This window comes from Euprymna scolopes, chromosome 1 (assembly GCF_053919585.1).
Source record: "Euprymna scolopes isolate OS-2025 chromosome 1, ASM5391958v1, whole genome shotgun sequence".
Taxonomy (NCBI): domain Eukaryota; kingdom Metazoa; phylum Mollusca; class Cephalopoda; order Sepiida; family Sepiolidae; genus Euprymna; species Euprymna scolopes.
This window is the reverse complement of record NC_136482.1, coordinates 178139160-178163674: the sequence shown is the minus strand read 5'-3', so window position 1 is coordinate 178163674 and position 24515 is coordinate 178139160.

The window sequence follows — 24515 nt, the reverse complement described above, 5'->3', positions numbered from 1 at the left end:
CCAAAGAAGAGATGTTGCGAGTTTGTCTCTGCTTTATCGTTATTTTCATGGAACGTGTTCGACTGAGCTTCAATCTATGGCCCCCCTCGCCAAACTTTCACAAGAAACACTAGACTAGCTGAAAACATTATCAATAATTTTCCCCACTCTTTATCTATGCCTAAACCTAAACATAGATTCCATGATCAAAGCTTCTTTCTTAGAACTGCACGCCTGTGGAAATGTCTTCCATTTTCCTGCTTTCCAGCTGTCTATAATATGGTTGTCTTCAAGTCCAACGTGAACAAGTTTCTGATGAGCCGTTCCACTTAAGTTAACAAATTTACCGAACTTCCAATAATATCGATTACTATATTGTCCTTTTGACTACTCTACACTCTTTAACCCTTATCCTTGAGTGGCCTATCGGCCTTGATAAGTGGTGACGCCTATATATATATATCTATATATATATATATATATATACCGGTTTTATCGATTGGTTTCTTAGATGTAAATACGTCACAAAGTTTAACAAGGTTTTTTAAAAGGGGTGATGGTCCACTATAAAACCTTCACTTTAATCTTAAATCACGTTAGCTTTTATTTATTGTTTTGAGTTGAATCATATTGCGTCGAATAAATTAACCTCATAAATTCAAGTTCTTATTAAAGTGAAAGCCAAAAAAGTCGGAACTTTAGACAATTCTCGACACAAATTTTGCATAACACTCTTTTTTTCCTACTCCATTGCACGTGGCACTCTTTCGGAAATAGATAGATAGATAAATAATTAAAAAAATAGAACGTTACTTGTTATCGTGTCAAAAGAAGGAAAACATCCTGCTCACGTAATTACGTGTCTTTTTAAAAACATTTACATAACCTTTTTATGTTTATTTATATATCTGTTTAAGCTTTTTTGTCAGTGTACTTGAAGAAATTCAGTTGATTACAACCCTTTTTGCGTGTTCTTTACATTACAATAGTACAACCCTGAATCCTACGGCACAATACTACACCGTTCAATACTGTAAAACTAAAACGAAGCTGTTCTGCTTGAAAAAGGTGCCATTTTTTTTCTTATTCATATGTATATCGATTATTTACTTTAAAAAACTAAAGTAATTACGTGTTTACTTTTTTAATATCCCATTTTGCTGTTTCGGATTATTTTACTAAAATAAGTAAAGCTTCATTATTTTTCCAAACTGTTTTTGTTTCTTTGTTTTTCGATATTTCGTCGATATTATTTAGTAAGAGTGTTTAGCAGAAAAGCCAACAAACGACTACCCGAAAAAATAAATATACAAGAAATAAATGTTACCATAGTCAATAAAAGTTCAGTTCATGTTTTTTGTTGTTTCGAAATAGTTTTTTAATGCTCTTTACTTGAAATAATTTCGGCGAACCGAAATTAAAACGAAATTTCAGGCGATAACTACTTAAATGAATTTTTATATAAACTACACATGCCATAATCGAATATTCCTCAAGCACAAAATAACGGAAAACATTAAAATATGTTTATAAATATTCCTTACGTTGACGGAACTCTCTTAAATTGTTAACACAGAATGCTCAGGTGCCGCTCCTTCAAATTAAACACGTGGCTTTCCATTTCAAAGTCGCTGCCATTTTGATATTTTTAAACCGGTTCGTGAATTAAAAAAAAAAAATTTTTACAAACTACTTAAAAATACAAACCAATGAACTTTTCTACCCTAAAAGTAACTTTTATTGACTATAGTAACATTTATTTCTTGTATATTTATATTATTATATATATAACATATTCTCTTTGTAAGGAAACATCATTTTGTTGGTCACTCTTGGCTACGAATGTAAACAAAGTTGATATAAAAAAATATATTTTCGCGAAAATTTCATCATATTTTGCTTAGGGTAAAATTTTTGAGTATCAAAACCTATTTATTGAGATTGTCGGACTGACTTCCTCATCTTGGTTATTATAGTCACAGCGTTTCGGTCGTTTTGCCCCCCGGCCTTCATCAGTTCGATACAAAACTCGTGATGAAGGCCGGGGGGCAAAACAGCCGAAACGTTGTGACTATAACAACCAAGATGAGGAAGTCAGTCCGACAATCTACATAAATGAAAACACCTCATCTCAAAAATACAGACAATTACTATCAAAATCTATCTCTTTACAACCCCCTCCTTTTCATAACCTATCATACTTTCATCAATCACAGTCCATTTTCTGTAGGCTGTTTTTGAACCCATTCAACGACGGGAACTTCTGCTAGTATATATATATATATATATATATATATATATATATATATATATATATATATATATATATATATAAGTCTATTTTCCAAATTCCAAGATGTTGTCAACCTTACCGTTTATTTCTTTCAGCATGTTAAAATGTTCGATGCTTGACAGCACCTGCTTCGTAGTTCAGAAGCATTCATATAATTATTAAGTCATTTTTTTATCTTTTCCGCCCCCACCCATCAGAAGAATAGGAACTCATCAACTTAATAAATAAAAGGAATATGGGTATGATTACATATCTGAAGAGTAGTAACAATTGTGCTTTGTGATTTACGCCATTTTTATTTTAATGTAGAGTTATTTAGCGCCATACCAACGTATTAATATAATGCGGTCATATTATTATTATTAACACTGAAATATACTAAAAAATACTTTTTAGTTTATTATTTAGAACTAGTTTACGTTTATTTAATTGGGTTATTTTTGTAAATCTCAGAAACAGTTAAATGAGAATATTTTTCTATATGATGATTTAAGGTTAAGTCCCCGGTTTGTGTTTCACGATTCAACTTTGAAATTTTCCAGCAATAAAATTACTATTGTTGTAATATTCGGTTTTCGATAATATTGCTAGGTTTGAAAACAATTGGAAGCCGTGGATTAGTGTTAGGAGATAATCACTGCATTAATAATATGCAAGAGAAACTGTTTCTGTATTGTTTGCAGTGAGGCCTTCCTCTGTTAATGGAGATTATGTATGACCTATATAAACGGCCTATATAAATTATTTGGATGGAAGGGCTTGCATTGTCTTAATAATGCTGAATATATATAAGTATTATATATATATATATATATATATGTGTGTGTGTGTGTGATCACAGTATATATATATATATATATATATATATATATATTAAATTTTGATTCAATGAATTTCAAAAAACCTTTATTGAAATGAAGTGGTTGAGTTTCATATCAAAGATTTTTATTATTCTAAGCAAGACAAAGAATACTTTAGTATATTAATCTCCTTAACCTATAAAGTTTCGATGTCTACCACCTCATCAGAGGAGAGAAAATACTAGCAAATATTTATAAAGGTATGTACCCTATTTGCTAAAGTCAGTGAGACATGGAAAGTCAAAGTCAACATAATTAAATTATCTTTAAATTATCAGAAGTCCTGTAGCAGGAGGGTTTGCAGAAAAGGATATGAAAATTGTAGATCCAGATTGCTTGGTAAAATCCATGGTAGGCGTTCTTTACAGTAGTTGGGTAATACGGTCCAAGTTATATATTGGGTAATCCGCATAGCTGTGTAGATGTCCGAAAGAAGTGCTTGTATAAATTTGTTTGTGGGTCCAGTGAAAATATTTCAAAGTCTACCATGGAAGAAAAAATTATTTTTTATATAAAAAAAATATATATACGGTTTATCTCCATTATAAAATCTGTTTTAATTTAAGTAAGTCTATCCTCTTGCATTCTGTTATTTTTGTTTTCTAGTCAGAATAATTACTTATCGTTTATATTACTTTAAAACGCTGTTCTAATGTACGGTTGATAATTTTTTTATCGTTGGGACGCCAAAATTTAAATTTTCAAATTTATTGAATTAAACAAGAGGATAACTACAATTTCGAAATTTTGCATAGAAATAAAAGAAAAAAACTTTCATTGGTCAAAGGGAGATAACTTAATTATTTAAGGGATTAGTTATTTGTTTATTACATTAATGCTAAAACCTTAGTGATGTTATAATAAATAGCTAATAATAGCTACAATAATGATAATAGATAAATGATGATAAGAGTTAATAATAAGAATAAGTATAATAAAAATGATAGCAATAGAAATAATATTAATAAAATGAGTAAAATAATATTATTAGTTATTAAATTATTTGTTATAAAATGGTTTTAAATCAGATTTTATTATTCTATGGTCGTTTAAATTTCTAAAATAAAAAAACGTTTATGAATACAAGCAGAAAATGTCTCGTCATTTCGGTTTAAAAGTGTGGACATATTGCTGTTGAATTTTAATATATCTAGAGCTTCAAATATACAAAGGATGCAGAATTTATATGTTTTATGGGAGTTTAATGTTTTTCATTTTATATTAAAGGGGATATTCATATCCTTGAGGTACCAAATATACTTTGCTCAGTTTGTCTGGTTTTTTAAGGATCTCTTTTTTTTAAGAATGTTTATGTGTGGAGATCTTTCTTTTGAAAGAGTGTTTAGGTGTGGAGATTCTGAGTCGAACCAAAATACATTGCATTTTGTTTAATAGAGTTGTAATAGTTGCTTTCAGTTTGATTAACAGTTGTATTGCCATGCAAAATGTTTGGTTGTATTAGAGTGTTAGATAGGTTAATGGTGGTATTGTTATTCATTAATTGTGTGCGGAAATATTTAAATGGTTGGCATAATTAAAATAAAGAATCTAGATCAGAACAATAGAAAATATTAAACATATTTGTAAAAAAGGGTTAGGAAAATTAGGTTAGACAAATCGGCTTTGTAAAAAACATGTGAAGAACTATGCATGCTTGAAAAAGTTAGGCGTGTCAAGACACGAGTCTGATATGCACATGTTGGTCATGAAATGACGTCATGAGTCTCAATATAGAGAACTTTAGAAGTCAGTTATGGTCAGTCAGTCAGTCAGAGGGGACAAGTGATAAGAGTGAGTCAGAGACAGAGCTGACATCGAACCTTGGAAGCGAAGTTTAGAAGAAGAAAGAACCATGTAAAGACTTGAATTCCTTGATGCAAATCCATTGACCGGTCGAAATGGAATAAACAAACAACTTCATCTTTTTGTATCTGCGTCTTCGTGTTATGTATTCAACAGGAAAGGTATTGTCAATTTATATTAAAAGAACTTTGTAAAAATCATCATCTCAAAAATAGGTAAAGACATATGTGTCAATATTATAGAAACACTCCCATTCACAGATCTGTCAAAAGTACAAATGTCAAACTATATCGCGGTCTATCTATCTATATATCTAAATATCTTCCTCTCGTTGTGTATTACATGTTTTCGGCTCTCTTGTATTAACATGTACCTTGTCTCTTTATATATCCAGAACTGTCTGTATCTCACAACATGAACAATCTAACACTCTCTTATTAAGACACACAACAACTACAGCAACAACAATATATATGACATCTCTTCTAAAGAAATAACACCCCTATGTAACACTTTGCAGGTACCTTGTAAAGGGCGTGTGTTTTTCCTTCTACAGTTACAGCTTGCTAAAGTTTGTGTATTTGTACTTCGTATTTTCCTAATTTCTTATTGTTGTTACTAATTATTTTTTTATGCAGATTTGGCATTGTTGAATATGATATTTTGATCGTACTTTTGTTAAAAAAAACTTACTGTACTTATGGGAGGGGGGCTTTGAAGTTATTTCCAATATTTTGAAAAATTCTCTGGCGATGTTTGTTTTAACGCTTTTTGAATATGGAGGGTTAAACCATAAGGTGTCCCTATGTCTGTTTTTACGTTTAATGATATGGGTTTGGGGTTTATTGATGTTAATGGCTGATATGTGTGATTAATGTTGTTTTGAATTGTGATCTGATTATTCTTTGAAGTTCTTCTATGGTTTGACACGTCCATATTATAGGTTATTATGTTTTTACTAGGTTTATTATAATTGTTTTCGTTTTATATGTAACTGTATCAGTTTTATTTTGTATTTAATTTGTGTTTTGTACCCTGAGTTTTTAAGGGCCTCATTGTAGGATCCTGTGTTTTTATTTAATATAAATTTGTTTGAAGATAGTTTAGGTATTCTTAAAGAAACATTAGGAACTATTGATTTTAATATTGACCTAGGATGGTTTGAATCATTATGGACATATAGTACAGATTAGTTTTCTTTATGATAAGGTTCAAAAATAGAGTTTGTAAGATTTAATGTTACATCTAAGAAATTAACTATTTTTTATTAGGGTCGATTTTTTATAGTAAGTCCATAATTTTTAAAAAGTTTATGTAGGGATTTAATTGCTTTTTCGTAATTTTTATTTGTGGATTTAGTCAAGAAGAGTGCTTCATTTCTGTAAAGGCCTCACAATTGTTTATGGAGTATTTCATGAAATTCACCCAAGAGGAAAAGGACAACTAGATCAGTGACGCGAGTCGGTCGAACTCATTAAAGTGTTAAAATGGTCAGGGGCATTGTGTCTGGTCCAATATTTGTTGTCAAAGATTATTATAGACATTCCAGCTAATGGTATTAGATTGGTTTCGTCTTGGGTTATTTTACGTGCCATTAAGAGGGACTTATGTAATAGTATCGGTGATATGGATTGGGATTAAGGTTCGATGTCGAAAGAAAGAAATTTAAGATTCCTTTTATTGTGGATGTTTGAAAAAGCATTCAATGACCTGGGTTGAAAAATATGGCCATAGTGGGTATTTTATTACAGATTTAATTTTAAGGATAGTTCTATCGAGGATATTTTTACTAACTAACCCTATATCAGATTTTGAGGGGCAAATGAGTCTAATTGAAGGGTTTATATTAAAGTCTTCTTTGTGATCTTTAAAGAAAATCTTGGTGTACCTGGTACTGTTATTTCTGTGTATTTATCTATTTAATTAATTAAGAGTATATATAGAGGGAGGCGGGAGACAATATATTATACGTATTTACATGTGTATATACAATATGTATAAAAAAATAAATAAATGGAATCCGCCCTCATTTCCCACTCCTATAAGGTAATCAAACAAAGGAAAGGAGTTTTTAATATTTCTCCGCACTTATGTAAAATAATTATCCATGAAAATAATTAAGACACGGTTTAATTCATATATATATATATATATATATATATATATATATATATATATATATATATTATACTCACATATTTAAATATTTTTAATATACTATCCCCCCTGCTTCTCTCTATAAAAACTCTTAATCAATCTCCGCGTCAGTGAGCATTTTATATTTTTACTCTTGAAAAAGCCCGCACTAAACGGGCGAAACGTCGCCGGGTTCTGTAATCTTTCCACTTCCGTTTTTAGCATATATATATATATATATATATATATATATATATATATATATATATATATATATATATATATATATATATAAGAGCAAATAGTTAATAAAACATGTTAAAAAACACTTTGAAAAAGAGTTAAAAACATGTTTAATATGAAAAGGAAACACTTAAAAAGTGGATAGTCCTTAATCCGCGGTGTTTCGAAGAAATACTTTCCTTCTCATCAAAGGGCGGGAATAACAAAATAAGGGCTCGGATTTTGCATACAAAAGTATTTGATGAAACTGCAAGTAAGTCAAAGATCTTACTTGATAACAAAAAGTGAAGGAGAGGGAATATGGTGAAGAAAAAGGTGATTTCACGTGAATGGATAGTCAGGTGAAAGGTAAAGTATCCAATGACGGTAAAATCCAAAAATGTAAGTTCAAGAAAGTTAATTTAATTTTCCATTCGCATAAGTAAAATTCAAGGAAATAATTTCAGAATGTCTGAGATTGTATAATTACTTCTACAGCCAAACAACGTTGCAGCTCACAAGAGCCATAACAGCCAACAAACCGGAAGTCTAAGACTCAAGTTTCACCATCTTTTGGGCTCATCAGTTAGACATATCCGAACTCTGGATTCGAACCCCGAACCCGAGATGGATTTCCGCTTTGTTGGCTGCCATGGCTCTTGTGAGCTGCGACGTTGTTTGGCTGTCGTAATAATTATATATATATATATATATATATATATATATATATATATATATATATATATATATATATATATATATATATAAAGAGAGAGAGAGAGAGGAGATGACGAAACCACGCACTGATAAACAAGCATACACAATTAAACCTGAATAAACACATATATACACGCTTACTTATTTTCTCAAAATGCGCGTATCTCCCAAGATCCAAGACGGATGCAATAGAAAGATAATTTTACCAAGGCAACTATGCATTATTAAGTGAATAGAGGAAATGATAGCACACAGCTTTATCAATTCTCATCTGCTCCCTTGGCTATCGCACAACGTTTCAAATAAGTCTTATTCGAACAGAGATTCCCTGTTTCTATATTTGTAACGAAAACAACGAAATGTTTAATAACAGCGGCCATAATAATTAACTGCACTGCTACATAGAATGATCGCTATTAGTTAACATCATGCTCTATTTAAATCATTTTAATCCCATACTTTCGCTCGATCCATCATTTATATTACAAAAGTGAACGTACTTATGTCCGTCGCATTTCGCTCTATTAGAAGAGAGATGCGGGTCGTGGCGTTGCTTGAACACGTGACATTTTTTCACGTGTATTTAACGACAGCTAAGCTTGCTAAGAGTTCGAAGACGAACATTTCGCGAGTTGCTTGACAAATCCCTCGGCTAACATCCACATATGTGGTGATTTCAACGTCCATAATATGGAATGGCTGACCCATTCAAATAAGACAGATGATGAGGGAAGGTTTTGTCATGATTTTGCCATTGCTTATGACCTCACTCAGATTGTTCGTGAACCCACCCATGTGCCCGATACATCCGGTCAATATGCAAGCCTCTTAGACCTTTTCCTCTCAACTTCCCCTGAGCTATGTTCATATTCCGTTCATTCTCCTCTAGGATCCTTCGACCACTCCGTCGTATCAGTTAAGATAAAAACGAAATGTAAGAAGCCCCCAGACGTACCCCTCCACCGTACTGTATACCGATACTCTATGGCTGACTGGGATAGCTTTCGTACATTCATATCTGATTTACCTCTGCACTCCATGTTTAAAAAGGATGTGTCCTCTATAGTATCAGATCTGACCGAATGGTTAATTGTAGGCATAGACCAATTCATACCATCTAAAAAATTTCAACAAAAACTCAACAGCCAGCCATGGTTCTCTCCAGAATGTGCTGCTGCTATCGCGCACAGAAATCACTTTTTCCATAGCTACCAACGTAATATATGCACTGAAACTAAAGCTGCTTTCAGGTCTGTCAGCAACCACTGTAAAAGAGTAATAAAAAATGCAAGAGAGCTATATGCCCAGTCTGTTAAATCCAAGGTAGCTGATCAGCGGCTTGGATCCCACCAGTTTTGGCAAATAACAAATAGAATCCTGAACAGAAGTGTGCGTTCTATATCAACCATTATCAATGGACCAGAGGCCATCTCGTCAGCGTCATACAAGGCCAAACTATTTGCAAAGAACTTTGCAGCTAATTCTACCCTATGCGACGAAGGACATCAACTCCCCATATTTCCTCCTATAACACAGAACAAGCTAGGTAACATACAAATATCCGTGCATGAGGTCGCCAAGCTAATAAAGAACCTAGATTCCAGTAAAGCAACTGGCCCTGATGGCATCCCAATTATAGTGTTAAAAAAGCTTCAACCAGAACTTGCTCCCATATTTACGAAACTATTTAAGCGCTGCCTTAAGGAGAAGTGCTTTCCGACTCCCTGGAAGACCTCTTCAGTTTGCCCTATATTTAAGAATTCAGGTGATAAGTCATCTCCCTCTCAATACAGGCCTATAAGTCTCCTGTGTGTTATGAGTAAGTTGCTGGAATCCATATTAAATAGAGAAATAGTCAACCACCTCAGCAGGAATAACCTTCTTAGTGACACACAATATGGTTTCCGCTCTGCAAGATCTACCGCAGATGTGTTGACGGTTATATCCCACAGGATAAGTGAATCTTTTGACAAAGGCTTCCTTTCTAGGGCAATTGCTCTTGACATATCAAAGGCCTTTGACAAGGTATGGCATAAGGGTCTACTTCACAAGATTTCCAGCTACGGTATAACGGGAAATGTTTTCTCAATCATTAAATCATTTCTCTCCGATAGGTTCATAAGAGTAGTGGTCGATGGACAAAAATCGGAGGCCTGCAATATAAATGCTGGAGTCCCCCAGGGGTCAATCCTGGGCCCAACTCTCTTCCTGATCTACATCAATGACCTCCCTAAACACATACTTAAATCATTCGTTGACATCTATGCTGATGACACAACCATCTACGGCAACACATCAAAGGCTGTAAATGACAAAGTTCTCTCTGATTCTCTCTCCTCTGATCTCGAGCGCGTGGTACAGTGGGGGAAGATGTGGCTGGTTACCTTTAATGCATCTAAAACCAAACTCCTATCCTTACATCATCAACGCTCTGATCCCCAGCTGGCATCAATTGTGATGGATGGTTCTCGTCTGGGTGAGGCTCCGTGTTTTGATAAGCTTCTGGGTTTGACCTTTACTCCTGATCTGAAATGGAACACGTACATCAAGTCTGTTGCCAAGGTCGCTGGAAAGATGGTGGGATCCTTCTACCGCTCCAGTAGATATCTCACTACTGATGCAATTCTCTATCTATATAAAAGCCAAGTACGTCCAAGGATAGAATACTGTTGCCATATCTGGGCAGGAGCTGCTAAAAACAGCCTATCCTGCCTTGACAGAGTACAAAATAGACTTCGTGGCTTAGTGGGGGATGCCCTTTTCTCTACCCTGCAACCTCTCTCCCACAGGAGAGACGTTGCGAGCCTGTCCTTGTTTTATCGTTATTTCCATGGCAGATGCTCGTCTGAACTCCAATCTCTGGTCCCCCCTCGCCAATCTTTCACGAAAAACACCCGTCTAGCTGAATCCACTGTGAAAAATTTCCCCCACTCTATATCTGTGCCTAAATCAAAACGCGGATTCCATGAACAAAGCTTCTTTCTTAGAACTGCACGCCTGTGGAATTCTGTTCCGTCTGCCTGCTTCCCTCCGGACTACAACTTGGATGTCTTCAAGTCCAATGTTAACAAATTCCTAATGAACCGCCCCCTTAAGTAAACACTTCAGCAAATCTCCTCACTAACTTAATGTACTTGCAATAAACCTTATCCCTGAGTGGCTTCCGGGCCTTGATAAGTGGTGATCACTGTGTAAAAAAAAACAAAAACCGATACACACTTCTATTATTGTATCCAACAGAATAAATCGAGTATATACCATGCATGTGTGTATTGTTGTCCACTCGACGATATAACAGATACACAAAGAGAGAGAGAGAGAGAGAAAGAGAGAAAGAGAGAGAGAAGAGGGGCATTAGTTTTGTCTTCATCAGTTAGGTTTGTCTATTTTTGTTATCGATTAGTTTTGTCTCCGTTTTCTATCAATTTATTTCGTTTAAAAGATTTAAAGTAGTGATTTGGGATTAAATTATGAAGCGATAATTAGTGAGTGAAGTCAGTCATAAATAATAAAAAAACAATAAGTATCTTTTATAAATTGAAGCAGATTTCGGTCTTTAACATTATAATTAGAATTAAGATTTTCTGAGGCCTATATCAATCATTTAATCTGTATTGTCAAGGAGTTTTCACCATAGCAGTATTCAACGGAATGAGAAATATACTCAATCATCAAATATGTTTTAATAAAGCTTATATTTTTCTGAATAGCGCAAAAAATTAGTTTGGTGCAAAAAAAATCAAATAAAACGCAACAAATAGGAGTTTATTAACATTTCTATGAATATAATGTCAAGTGTATGTTAAATATAGAACTGACACAGATGAGTAAATTAATAAATACTAATAAATACTCAAAATAATATTGTGCTACATAGTTCAATACAGTTAATAAAATAACATTGTAAAAGACAATTTTTAATTAACTCTTTCAGTCCAGCCCGTCTTAGAGATAAAAAGATCAGAAATGGAACATATCGAGTAACGGACGTTCTTACCAATACATACGGTTCTTCAATCACTGATTTTCTCCTTAAAACCCGTCATGTGCCGCGAACGTCAGCACGGACTCATTTTCAATTCTGAGTCGTGCTCTCCACATTCCATCTTAAGATCTTGGAGACTATTCACGTTCGTTTGAGGAGGCCTTCTCTTTGCAAACAGATGGAATGTTTTTTTTAGCTTTGAGCGTGAATAACCTCTAGGATTTTCGAAAATAATATTATTACGCTGCTTCATTTTAATTGCTTCCCTGTTTTTTGTTTGTTTTTATATTTTTATATTTTTTTCATCCGTAAATATAACGAAACGCAGCTTTATTTTAATGGTGTATATTTTCAATTGTTTTTCCCTTTTTACTCGCAAATCCATCGATTCAGCTTTCGAAGAGCGAGGACGAAACCGGTAAACGACATCTCCCTTTTTTCTTTCCTTTCTCTTTCCATTATTTTTCCATTTTTTAAACGTGTTTTACGTGTTTACTTTTGATCATGAACAATAAAAGTCTTTCCTTCATGATTGCAATATTCAAATTTTATACCAAAAAAATCATTATATATATATATATATATATATATATATATATATATATATATATATATATATATATATTATGATTTATGACCAGGCTCAACTTCGGTGATCTGGCGAGAACCGGTGTCAACGTGATTGTGCCATATATATATATATATATATATATATATATATATATATATATATATATATATATATATATATATATATATATACATACATATATATATACATATATATATATATATATATATATATATATATATATATATATATATATATATACATAAATATTTTAAAATTTGTTTTTGAAATGTCGTTACTTTCAATGTATACCGTTTTCGTTTAACGGGTGTAGACTGTCCCTATTATATATATATATATATATATATATATATATATATATATATATATATATATATATATATATATATATATATATGGCACAATCACGTTGACACCGGTTCTCGCCAGATCACCGAAGTTGAGCCTGGTCAGTACCAGATGGGTGACCATTTAGGAAGGTTAAGCGCCGTATGTACCGCGCTGAGTCATAGAAATTTCCAGGTTGGTATCTTGGGGTGCATTAATTCACTGAGAGAGATGCATCCCCAGTGTTCGTTAAGACATGCATCTAGAAGGAGGAAGCTGATGAAAAACCTGGAGTCTACTGCATACTCTGTCCTGTGTATGTTGTGACGGAAGTTAGCAGTAATACCAAAAAGTGTGGATGATACTACACAAAGCCTTCATTGAAGAATGTCTCAAAAAGTACTCGATGTCACCTTCTGAAAAAAGTGGCAAAGTCTGTTAAGCCTGTGACAAAGCCTCCATTAAAGCAATATCACATACAAGACCGATTAAAATGGACAGAGGACATCATGAAAACGGATTTTTCCAAAGTTTTGTTCACGGATGAAGTGCGTGTCACTCTTGATGGTCCAGACGACTGGTGCAAGAGATGGGTCCTAGATGAACGACATCGTCATCAGCGTTTACGGCGTCAACAAGGTGGTGGTCGGATAAAGATTTGGGCAGGGATTATCGGAAGTACTTTAGTTGACCCATGGAGAGTCCCAGAAGGCGTGAAAATGACGTCAAATGCTTTTCTGAAGGAGCACTTTGAAGAATGGTGGAGGAAGCAAAGGTTGACGTTCAGAAGAACCATTATGCTCCCTTGCATTACCATGCAAGGGAGCATTACTCTGCATAAATGCAAGATAATGCTCCCTCGCATGCAGCAAACAAAAGCAAAGAGTGTTTGCAACAACTGGGGTTCTCTGGGCTACGTAAGATGGAGTGGCCTGGGAATTCACCAGATTTGAACCCAATTGAGAACCTTTGCGGCATCATGAACCGACGCCTCTATGCAAGTGGACGCCAATTTCAGAGCAAAGATTAGTTGTGGGATGCTCTCTAGGAGGTACCGCGATGAATAGCTGTTGACGAAATCACAAATTTGACTAATTCTGTGGACCAACGTCTTTTACAAATCATTCATAAAAAAAGATCGTATATCCTCTACTAATTATGTCAACGTATAAATTGCTATCTAGTTATTGTGTTCTAAGCATTTTTCCTAGTTCATTTAATGTTTGAAAATTATTTCAATAAACAAGTTATGGGTATATTGTGTTTGTTTCTCAACCTCGTTAAGAACTTGACACACTGAAAGCAACAGATATTTTTGTCTTCTGCCATAGTTTCGCTAATACTGCTTTAAATATTTTTATTTTCTGACTTGAGTAGCTGAATAGTATTGTAAGAACTTTCTCAAAGTTTCATGGATTTTTATTCACTCGTTCCTTAAATATTTAAAAAAGTGTAAACTCGTTAATAATTTGATGTGCAGTATATATATATATATATATATATATATATATATATATATATATATATATATATATATATTACATCCAAGACCGTAAACAACCAAGTTCTCTCTGATTCTCTCTCCTCTGATCTTGAGAAAATGGTACAATGGGGAAAGAGGTGGCTTGTTACTTTTAATGCATCTAAAACCAAGCTTTTATCTTTACATCATCAACGCTCTGATCCCCATCTGGCATTAATTGAAATGAATGGCTCTCGTCTTGGGGAGGCCTCATGTTTTGACAAGCTTCTGAGCTTGACCTTTACTCCTGATCTTAAATGGAACACATACATTAAATCCGTTGCCAAGGCCGCTGGAAAAATGGTCGGATCCTTCTATCGATCCAGTAGATATCTCACTGCTGATGCAATTTTCTATCTATATAAGAGCCAGGTATTTCCAAGGATAGAGTACTGTTGCCACATCTGAGCAGGAGCTGCTAGAAAGGACTTATCCTGCCTTAATAGAGTTCAAAATAGACTTCGTAGCCTTGTGGGGGATATCCTTTTCTCTTCGCTGCAACCTCTTTCTCACAGAAGAGATGTTGCGAGTTTGTCTCTGCTTTACCGTTATTTTCATGGCAAGTGCTCGGCTGAGCTCAATTCTCGCCAAACTTTCACAAGAAACACCCGTCTAGCAGAAAACACTATCGCTAATTTCCATCACTCTTTATCTGTGCCTAAACCTAAACGTAGATTCCATGAGCAACGCTTCTTTTTTAGAACTACATGCCTGTGGAACTGTTTTCCATTTTTCTGCTTTCCGGCTGACTGCAATATGGTTGTCTTCAAGTCTAACGCAAACAAGTTTTTGATGAGCCGTTCCATATAAGTTAACAAATTTACCGAATTTCCATTACTAACTGTTACTATATTGTCCAATTTCAACTGTACACTCTTTAACCTTTATCCTCGAGTGGCCTTTTGGCCTTGATAAGTGGTGATTCCTATGCAATATATATATATCCTTCTTTATCGCTCTCTGTAAATTTATTAGGAATAACTTACCGTTTACTCCTTCTCTGTTCCTTTGTCCTTTATTTGTGAACTAGCGAGGGGTAGCCGGCGTTGACCGAGTAGGTGTGTGTGAAAACACCGGGGGTGGGGGTTAAAATAAAAAAATGCTTTGGTAGGTAAGTATGAGGATCGAACCCGAACCGTTGAGGCAAAGTTGTAAATTAAAGTGTGAAAAAAAAAATGAGTGCGACGGTTTTAACCATTGGGCCACCGCGAGCTGCTAACGGAAACACGTTCGAATTTATTTAATTACTTGGATTTGGCAGGTGCACGTTTCAATGACTAAATGAGGTCAAGTTTGACTGCGGGATAGTATTTCATTTACTGCGGGAACGCTTTTGTTATTTTTATTTTTCCCAAGATATTATAGGAAAAAGACTAACCCACATGCGGCGAGCGACAAATGGTGAATATTTATCTTCCCGAAGTACAGAAAATTAAATAGACAGGCGAGCCCCGTTGTTAACTCTGAGATATTACGATTTACATGTGATATAAAAAGTTTTAAGAAGTTGTTGGGCGATCGACCGCTTCTCTGAAAAAAGCCTTTTGTAGACATACAGAAAAATGGATGAAACGCGGAATATTCAGTGTAGCTTAATCGCCATATATATTTTATAACTAACTAACTAGCTCTACTTACGTATTGAGCACTTTTGCAGTAAATACTTAAAGTTTACGCATAAATTTATACTTTCGTATATTAATTTTATGTGAGTAAATGAAGTAGTTATATATATATATATACTAGAAGTTCAGCACGGCTTTGATCGAGCCCTATGTACTGTTCATAACTTGCTCTATGTGTGAATACACATTATGTAAGATTTCAAATATTTAGACCAAAATTGTAGAGACCGCAGAGGTGAGTTTTTTTTTACTTTGACTCCAATTTTGACCATTTAACATTTATTATTTTGATCTCAAATCAAAATACAAAGTTTTACCTACGTCCAAGATACCTACAACTAAAATTTCAAGTCTTTAGACCCAAAATTGGCGGAGGGGTTTAGTAGAATCTGCACAAGTCAACTCTTATAACTTTGACCTTTTGGCGACCAAATTTTCGCCCCAAAACTGATTAAATGCTTGCTGCATGTCTGAATACCGTTATGTATAAATTTCAAATGTTTACACACAAAACTGGCTGAGTAGTTTGCTAGACACTGCAAAGGTAAAATCTTTTGAACTTTGATCCCTTGGCAGCTCAAATTGTCGATGCTAACCGATTAAAAAGCTTTCCCTATCTCTGAATACACTTTATGTAAAATTTCAAATGTTTAGACGCAAAATTGGCTGAGTAGTTTGGTAGAGACTACAGAGGTAAAATTTTTTAACTTTGACCCAAATTTGGAAACCTTAACACTTATTGTTTTGGGCTCAAATCAAATTAAAAAGTTAAATCCATGTCCAAGTCGCCTACATTTAAAATCGCAAGTGTTTAGACACAAAATTGGCGGAGGAGTTTGCTAGAGTTTTCAAAGCTCAAATCGTGTAACTTTGATCTTTTAACAGCAAATTTCTGGCCGAAAACTGATTAAAAAGATTTTCCCAAATCTCAATATCTCGTATGTCAAATCTTGAGTCTGTAGACTGAAAATTGATAGTTATTTGGAGGGGAAATACACACACACACACACAAACACACAGAAATTTTCACTATTATAGATATACTAGCAGTTCCGCCCGGATTTGCTCGGGCCCTCCGTATTGTTCATAACTTTATGTGCATATGTATATATTAAAAAATGTGAATATGTACGGTAATGCCTTTCTATATAATAGGCTTCCTTAACTACCATAGAGAAAAGTTGGTAGAGACCGCAGATGTCAATTTTTTTAAAGTTTGACACCAATTTTAATCCCTTAACATTTATTTTTTGGGCTCAAATTAAATTAAAATGTTTAACTCGTGCCAAGTAATCTACATCTAAAATTTAAAGTGTTTAAACTCAAAATTATCAAAGGAGTTTGATAGAGTTTGCAAAGGTAAACTCAGTAAACTTTGACCTCTTGCCAGAAAAATTTTCGCCCCAAAACTGATTAAAAAGCTTGCTGCATGTTTGAATACCGTTTATGTAAACTTTCAAATGTTTAGACCCAAAATTGGCTGAATAGTTTGCTAGAGACCGCAAAGGTAAGATCTTTTCAACTTGGAAGCCAACTTTTCAGAAAAAAACAATTAAAAAGCTTGCCCTATGTCTGAATATACTTTATGTAAAATTTCAAATGTTTAGACCAAAAATTGACTGGCTTACTTGTTAGAGACTGCAGAGATCAATGTTTTTAAAACTTTGATTCCAGTTTTGACCCCTTAACATTTATTGTTTTGGGCTGAAATCAAGTTATTAAGTTAGATTCATGTCCAAGTAACCTATATCTAAAATTTCAAGTGTTTAGACACAAAATTGGCGGAGGAGTTTGGTAGAGTTCTCAAAGGTCAAATCGTTGAACTTTGACCCCTTGACAGCCAAATTTCTGTACGAAACGCAAATAAAAAGATTTTCCCAAATTTCATTATCTCGTATGTCAAATTTCGAGTCTGTAGACTGAAAATTGACAGAGTTATTTGGAAGGGAAATGTACACAGACAGGCAGACACACACACACACACACACAGACATTTTCACTTATATATATATATATATATATATATATATATATATATATATATATATATATATATACTAGCATTTCAGCCCGGCATTGCCCGGGTGTTTGGAGGTGTTTGTTGAGCAAAAACAAGTTGTAGTAGGAAGGCAGGCTCGAACCCGTACCGCAAAGAAGGAAAGGAACGGGGGGGGGGGAAAACTTGCCGTCTATGCTGTTACGACCACCGCCAAACCGGAAATTACATTTTTTTAAATTAAGGCTAGACAATCGAAAGGAGAGGATTACTTGAAAAAATATTGGCGAAAAAAGCGACCCCCCCCTGTAGATAAGTGCCTAGTTGAAGGAGAAGATATTAATGTTTTAAGCCAATTTTTCGATATTTGTCGTCTGATAGGTCGAACTTCAAAACGATAGTGATTTTGGTAAAATTCGTCGCCTCTGTCGAAAGTGTTGGGCAGACAAGAAAACATACATACATACATACATACATACAATTATATATTGGTAACTAAAATTTTTCGACCAAAACTGATGAAAAAGCTTGCCCTATCTCTGGATATCCTTTATGTAAAATTTCAAATGTTTAGACCAGAAATTGTCTGAGTAATTTGGTAGAGACCGCAGAGGTAAATTTTTTGTTAACTTTGACCCCTATTATAACTCCTTAGCATTTAGTGTTTGGGGCTCAAATTTCGAGTTATTAAGTTAGATCAATGTCCAAGGAATCTATATCTAAAATTTAAAGTGTTTAGACCCAAAATTGTCGGAGGAGTTTGGTAGAGTTCTCAAAGGTCAAATCGTTGAACATTTACTCCTTAACAGACAAATTTCCGGCCGAAACCCGATCACAAAGTTTTTCCCAAATCTCAGAACCCTGTATATCAAATTTTGTGTCTGTAGACTTAAAATTGATAGAGTTATAGTGTAGGGAAATGTACACAGACGCACAGACACACAGACACACATACATTTTCACTTTTATAGATATACTAGCAATGGGTTTCCGGCGTTGCCCGGGGATTTGGAGGTGCATGCTGAGCAAAAAAAAAAAAAAAAAAAACGGTAATTTTTTAAAAATTTTACCCTTCTTATGACCCCTTAATATTTATTGTCTTTGGTTCAAATTAAGTTATTAAGTTAGATCCATGTCCAAGGAACCTATATCTAAAATTTCAAGTGTTTAGACCCAAAATTGTCGGAGGAGTTTGGTAGAGTCCTCAAAAGTCAAATCATTGAAATATGACCCCTTAACAGCGAAATTTCTGGCCGAAACCCGATCACATCGATTTTCTCAAATCTCAGTACCCTGTATATCAAATCTCGAGTTATTGCGTCGGGAAATGTACACACACACACACACACACACACAGACACGTTCAATTTCATAGATAAATAGATAGATAGATAGATAGATAGATAGATAGACTAATAGATTAAACAAAAATATATACGTATACATAAATATATATGAAAACAATTTTTTGTTTACTGTAAAGATTTTACGCAAATATTATGCAAGTATGAATCATGTAGAATATCTGCATGAATATAATTACATGTAATAGTTAACTCTAGATTATCATCTCATAAGAAAACCGAAAAAACTAATAGGGAATTAATTGAAATGAATGTTTTAAAGAATATGCAAATTAGTTAGATCTTTTGCGAGTGAATGCATTTCCACAACCCATATATAAGAAACTTGTATTTTCTTTTTAAATAAATAGAAAAGAGTGTTTTTAATATGAATATCAATACACACAAAAGAAAAACAAATTTATAGGAGTATATATATATATATATATATATATATATATATATATAAACTAGCAAAAGTACCCGTCGTTGACTGGGTTCAAAAACAGCTTACAGAAAATGGACTCTGATTTATGAAAGTATGATGATATGATAGGTTATGAAAAGGAAGGGTTGTAAAGAGATAGCTTCGAATTTGGCGGGATCAAAACCAAAGCAAAGTATGATGAAAGTAAAAATAAAATAGATAAACCCCATAATTTATTATACCATAACTGTTTACACTGAAACACTTATCACAATATTCTGTGGATCAATCTTAAAATACCTTGTTAAACTTTGTGACATATTTCCATTCTATGGAGGTCAGGTGCGAACAAACACCCTCATAATTTTATTATACCATATTTCTTCAAACTGAAACATAATTATCAAAGTATACTTACGCAGATAGATATTAAAAGTCTTTACTAAAGTTTGTGCCTATTTCCATTCTATGGAGGCCAGGCGCGAAGCCAGACCCCACAATTTTATTATACCATTCCTATTTAATTTAAAACATACTTATCAAAGTATTATTATGTTCATCTTTTCTCAAAAACACTTGTAAACGATTTTTTTTTATTTTTATTTTTTTTGATTTACATACTTTGTGGACCAGGCGCGAACGCAGACCCCACAATTTTAATGAACCGCCATTCTGCAGGATCAAAGATACCCATTCCTGTGTCTCGATACATTTTCTATTATTATATGTGATCAGCTTTTTAAAATAGTCAACCATATAGGAGCCTATTCGTGACCAGACACACACACACACACACACACACACACACACATTCAGCTTTATATTATAGATGTAAAAGTCTTAAAGCGTCATACATTACAACTACTCACCCTATTATAAATAATATTACATTCGAGAAAAGTAGCAATGTGTTAAAGTGTCTTGCATAGCGCGTAATGGACGAACTTTGCCAATAGTTCCCATGAACTTGCTGATTTTAATACACTAATTTTTAATCGACCTATATTTTTAATCGACCTATATTTTTAATCGACCTATATTTTTAATCGACTTCTCATCGACTTTATATATTTTAACTGACCATCGCCTAACGCGGTTTTATGTATATTTTACTTTTCAGTTTTTATATCCATTTTCGCTCCTTCTCACTTCTAGTTCCTCCACACCCGAAGATGATTCGTGGACGAATCGAAAGTGCTCGTGACAGTAAAAATTATGGAACCTTCATTAATATTTTCGATTTTGACATAGAAAACATTATACAGAAAATCGAAAAAATAAAAAGAAAAAAAGAATTACAAAGCAAAATATCTCCGTAGCAATTAATAATTAAATATGTGTGTGTGTTTATGCGCGTGCGCGTTTCTACGTGAGTAAACATATGTATTTGTATGTGTTTTCTAGTTTATCGCAAAGGGATCAGCCGAAACACAAGTCTCCTGAATTCTCCATCAATATCTTCAATATTCCCGCCATGATCTGTTCGGTGTATTTCTTTTTCTTTTTTGTCAGCCATCTGAGAATAAAGCAAGCGATCTTCATCTTTCTATTCCAAAATCTCCTTCATACTTTTCTCTACTCGCTCATCCTCATCCCAGTGAACCTGCGACCTACTCTGAAACCGTTAATCTGTTTTATTTATATGATTCTTCGTTTATTTATTCTCCAAGATCCGGGTGCGGCGTGGCCGGACGGAGTGGATGGGTTGATTTGGTCGCGTCTCCGGGTCTGGGTGGAACGCTTTGGCATCTATTTGTAGATACCATAGCGCCTTCCTTTTCGGGTTATCCAAGAGAGATTCTGCTTCTTTTTTTTTTTTTTTTTTTTGTTGATACCAACACTGTTTATATAATTTCTAAACTAGTGTCTTATGTTCCCAACCTATGTATGTATGTATGTATGTATGTATGTATTATGTACGTATGTATGCATGTATGTATGTACGTAAGCGCGAATGAACCCTTTTTCTGGGTCAACAGCCAACTAGCACTGTGTGTGTTTGTGTGTATGTATGTGTGTGTTTGGGTGGAGAAGGCTCCCGTAAGCCGTGATGAAGGCAACCTTTCTAGGAGAAGCAAATCTCTGATTTAAAAACCATAAAGCGGGAGACCAGTACCCGCATTAAGCTGGTCTGCAGTTTAACTTGTTGCTGGCTATCTTGCTCTTGTTTGTTGCTGGATCTAAACATTTTGAACCGAGAGAGAGACTTAGCTGTCGTACAAAGCTAAGACTCTGTAACATCATCTGTGTATAGATACTCTCTCAGGCATTTGTCTATTAAAATGGTCCTGTGGCGATGGAAGTCATTTTTGGGCTCATGGACTTTAAGTGTAAGGGAGTGGCACTCGTCTGACAAGACGTTGCAATCAATCATCATCATGTATGTATGTATGTATGTATGTATCTATCGATGCATTTATTGCGCCTGGTTTGAATTTCTCCGTCTTTCGGTCTGCCTCTGTACGTATTTCATCAATATAGAGCTATAGTTTGTTTTTATATATCACACACACACGCGCGTGCGCACACACACATACGCGCGCGCACACACACATACGCGCGCGCACACACACACACACACACACACACACGTACACATATATATTATGAAAATCGCTTGAGACCAGCCATGAAGTGATTTTATATAAGGAGCTAACAAGAACGAAAGCTGATTATTGCAAAGACAGGAGATTCCTATTGACCTTAGTCTTAAAAAAGAGTAAGGTTGTAGGTAGAAGGAAAACAGTGAGCATGTAGTCCTTAGAAAGAAGCTACTGGAATAGGAAGTTGTATTACAGTGAGGTATTAAAACAGTGAATTGATGGAGACCTCTAGACCAACCAGTCAAACAAGCTGGAACAAAGGAAGAAGGGAATAGATCAGACAATTCTGAGGAACACATGCCATAATAGTATTTGTGGAAAAGACTGAGACTAGCAACATCACGTCTGTGGGAAGGAGGTTGCAGTGAAGAAGAAAGTGTGAGACCAATAAAATTACAGATACGTTTCTGAAATTTATCAAGAACCTTCAAATGAAGCAGAGATTTACTTGTCCAAATATGACAACAGTATACATGGTTTGATCGTAGATTTGTAGAGATAGAGATTAGTCTCTGGTGTGAGGAAGTGTTTTAGAGCGATAGAGAGAACTGATTTTATGAGAATCAGAAAGAGCAATGGATTTAATATGTGAACTCCAAGAAAGATTTGATGAGAAAGAAATACCAAAAATTTTAGAGTCGATTTCTCATTGAGAACAAAGCCATCTATTAGAAAGTCAGGAAGAAAAAGGACACGCCTACAATTGAAAGACAATAGCTGAGTCCTAACAGGATTAAACGAAACAAGTTATTTCTTACCCCAGTTCATAGGGTCCCGGATATGACCTTACACTATATCCAGTGGTGAGGCCCCAGCTTGCGGGCTTTAGGGAGTGTGGAGCCACCCTTTAATTATCATTGCTCTCAGGTCCACTCTGACCCGGAGTGATAGTACCTGTTAGGGTCCCAACTATGGGTTAAATAGAAACTGATTTGAAAACAACAAATATATTCTATTAAAAAAAATTTCTTCAAAATCTTTGGATTCGGCATTAAATAACCCGAAAAGGGTTATGTCGTAAAACAAAAACAACCAACCAACTCAATTCATAGCTGAACCAAAATCAACTAGATCAATATATAACTGATCTGAGGAAGATGGGCGAGAAGCAATGCCAGAATTGAGTTTTGTGTCATCAGCACAAATGTTATTTTTCTGAATAATATTCTCTGGAAGGTCATTTATACAGAAAAGAAACAGTGTTGGACCTAGAATAGAACACTGAGGAACACCGGCATTGATAGCAAAAGAAACGAAGATACTCTATCAAGAGTTATTCGCAAGCTTCGATCAAAAAGAAAAGACCTTACAATGTCAAGAACTTTACCATAACATCAAAGTTTATGTAGAAAACTAGAATGCCACACTCTGTCAAACGCCTTTGAAATATCGAGCGGAATGAGACTATCCTGGCCTGAATTATTCATAAACCAACATATCCGTTCAGCTACAGCAATTTAATAGATCAGTTATTGAACGAAAATAACGAAAGCCATACTGAACATCATTCAGAAATCCCAGATTTTCCAGAAAATTAACAAATCTGCTGTTAACCAACCTCTTAGAAACATTGCGAATAGCAGAAAGAAGACTTACAGGACGATATTTAGTTTGATCAGATTGATCACCAGCATTTTTAAAGATCAGAACATCAAAGGAATCCTTCCAACAAGAAGGAAACAGGACTGAGACAAACAGAAATTGAATAATTTCGAGAGGATAGTTCAAGTTCAATCGCACAACGTTTGAGAACAACAGGAATAAAATCAGAACCGGAAGCCTTAGATTGTTCAAGACCAGCAAGAATTCCAGCAACCTTCTTGGGGTGATAATTACAGAATCAACAGTCTGATCAGTTTTCGAAGGAAAATCCAGAAGAACAGCACCAGAGTCATCGATAGAAGGATTTTCAGCAACAAAAAAAAGACGAGCAAATAGATTATTCTTTTCTTTTCTGGAGACCAATAAAAGGAGGAATAGCAGACTTACCACTATTAACTACACTATTATAAATTCTCCAAAGATCATGAGAGCCAACTTTTTGAGAAAGGATAGTCACGAATTCTTTGAGAATAGTTAGACTTA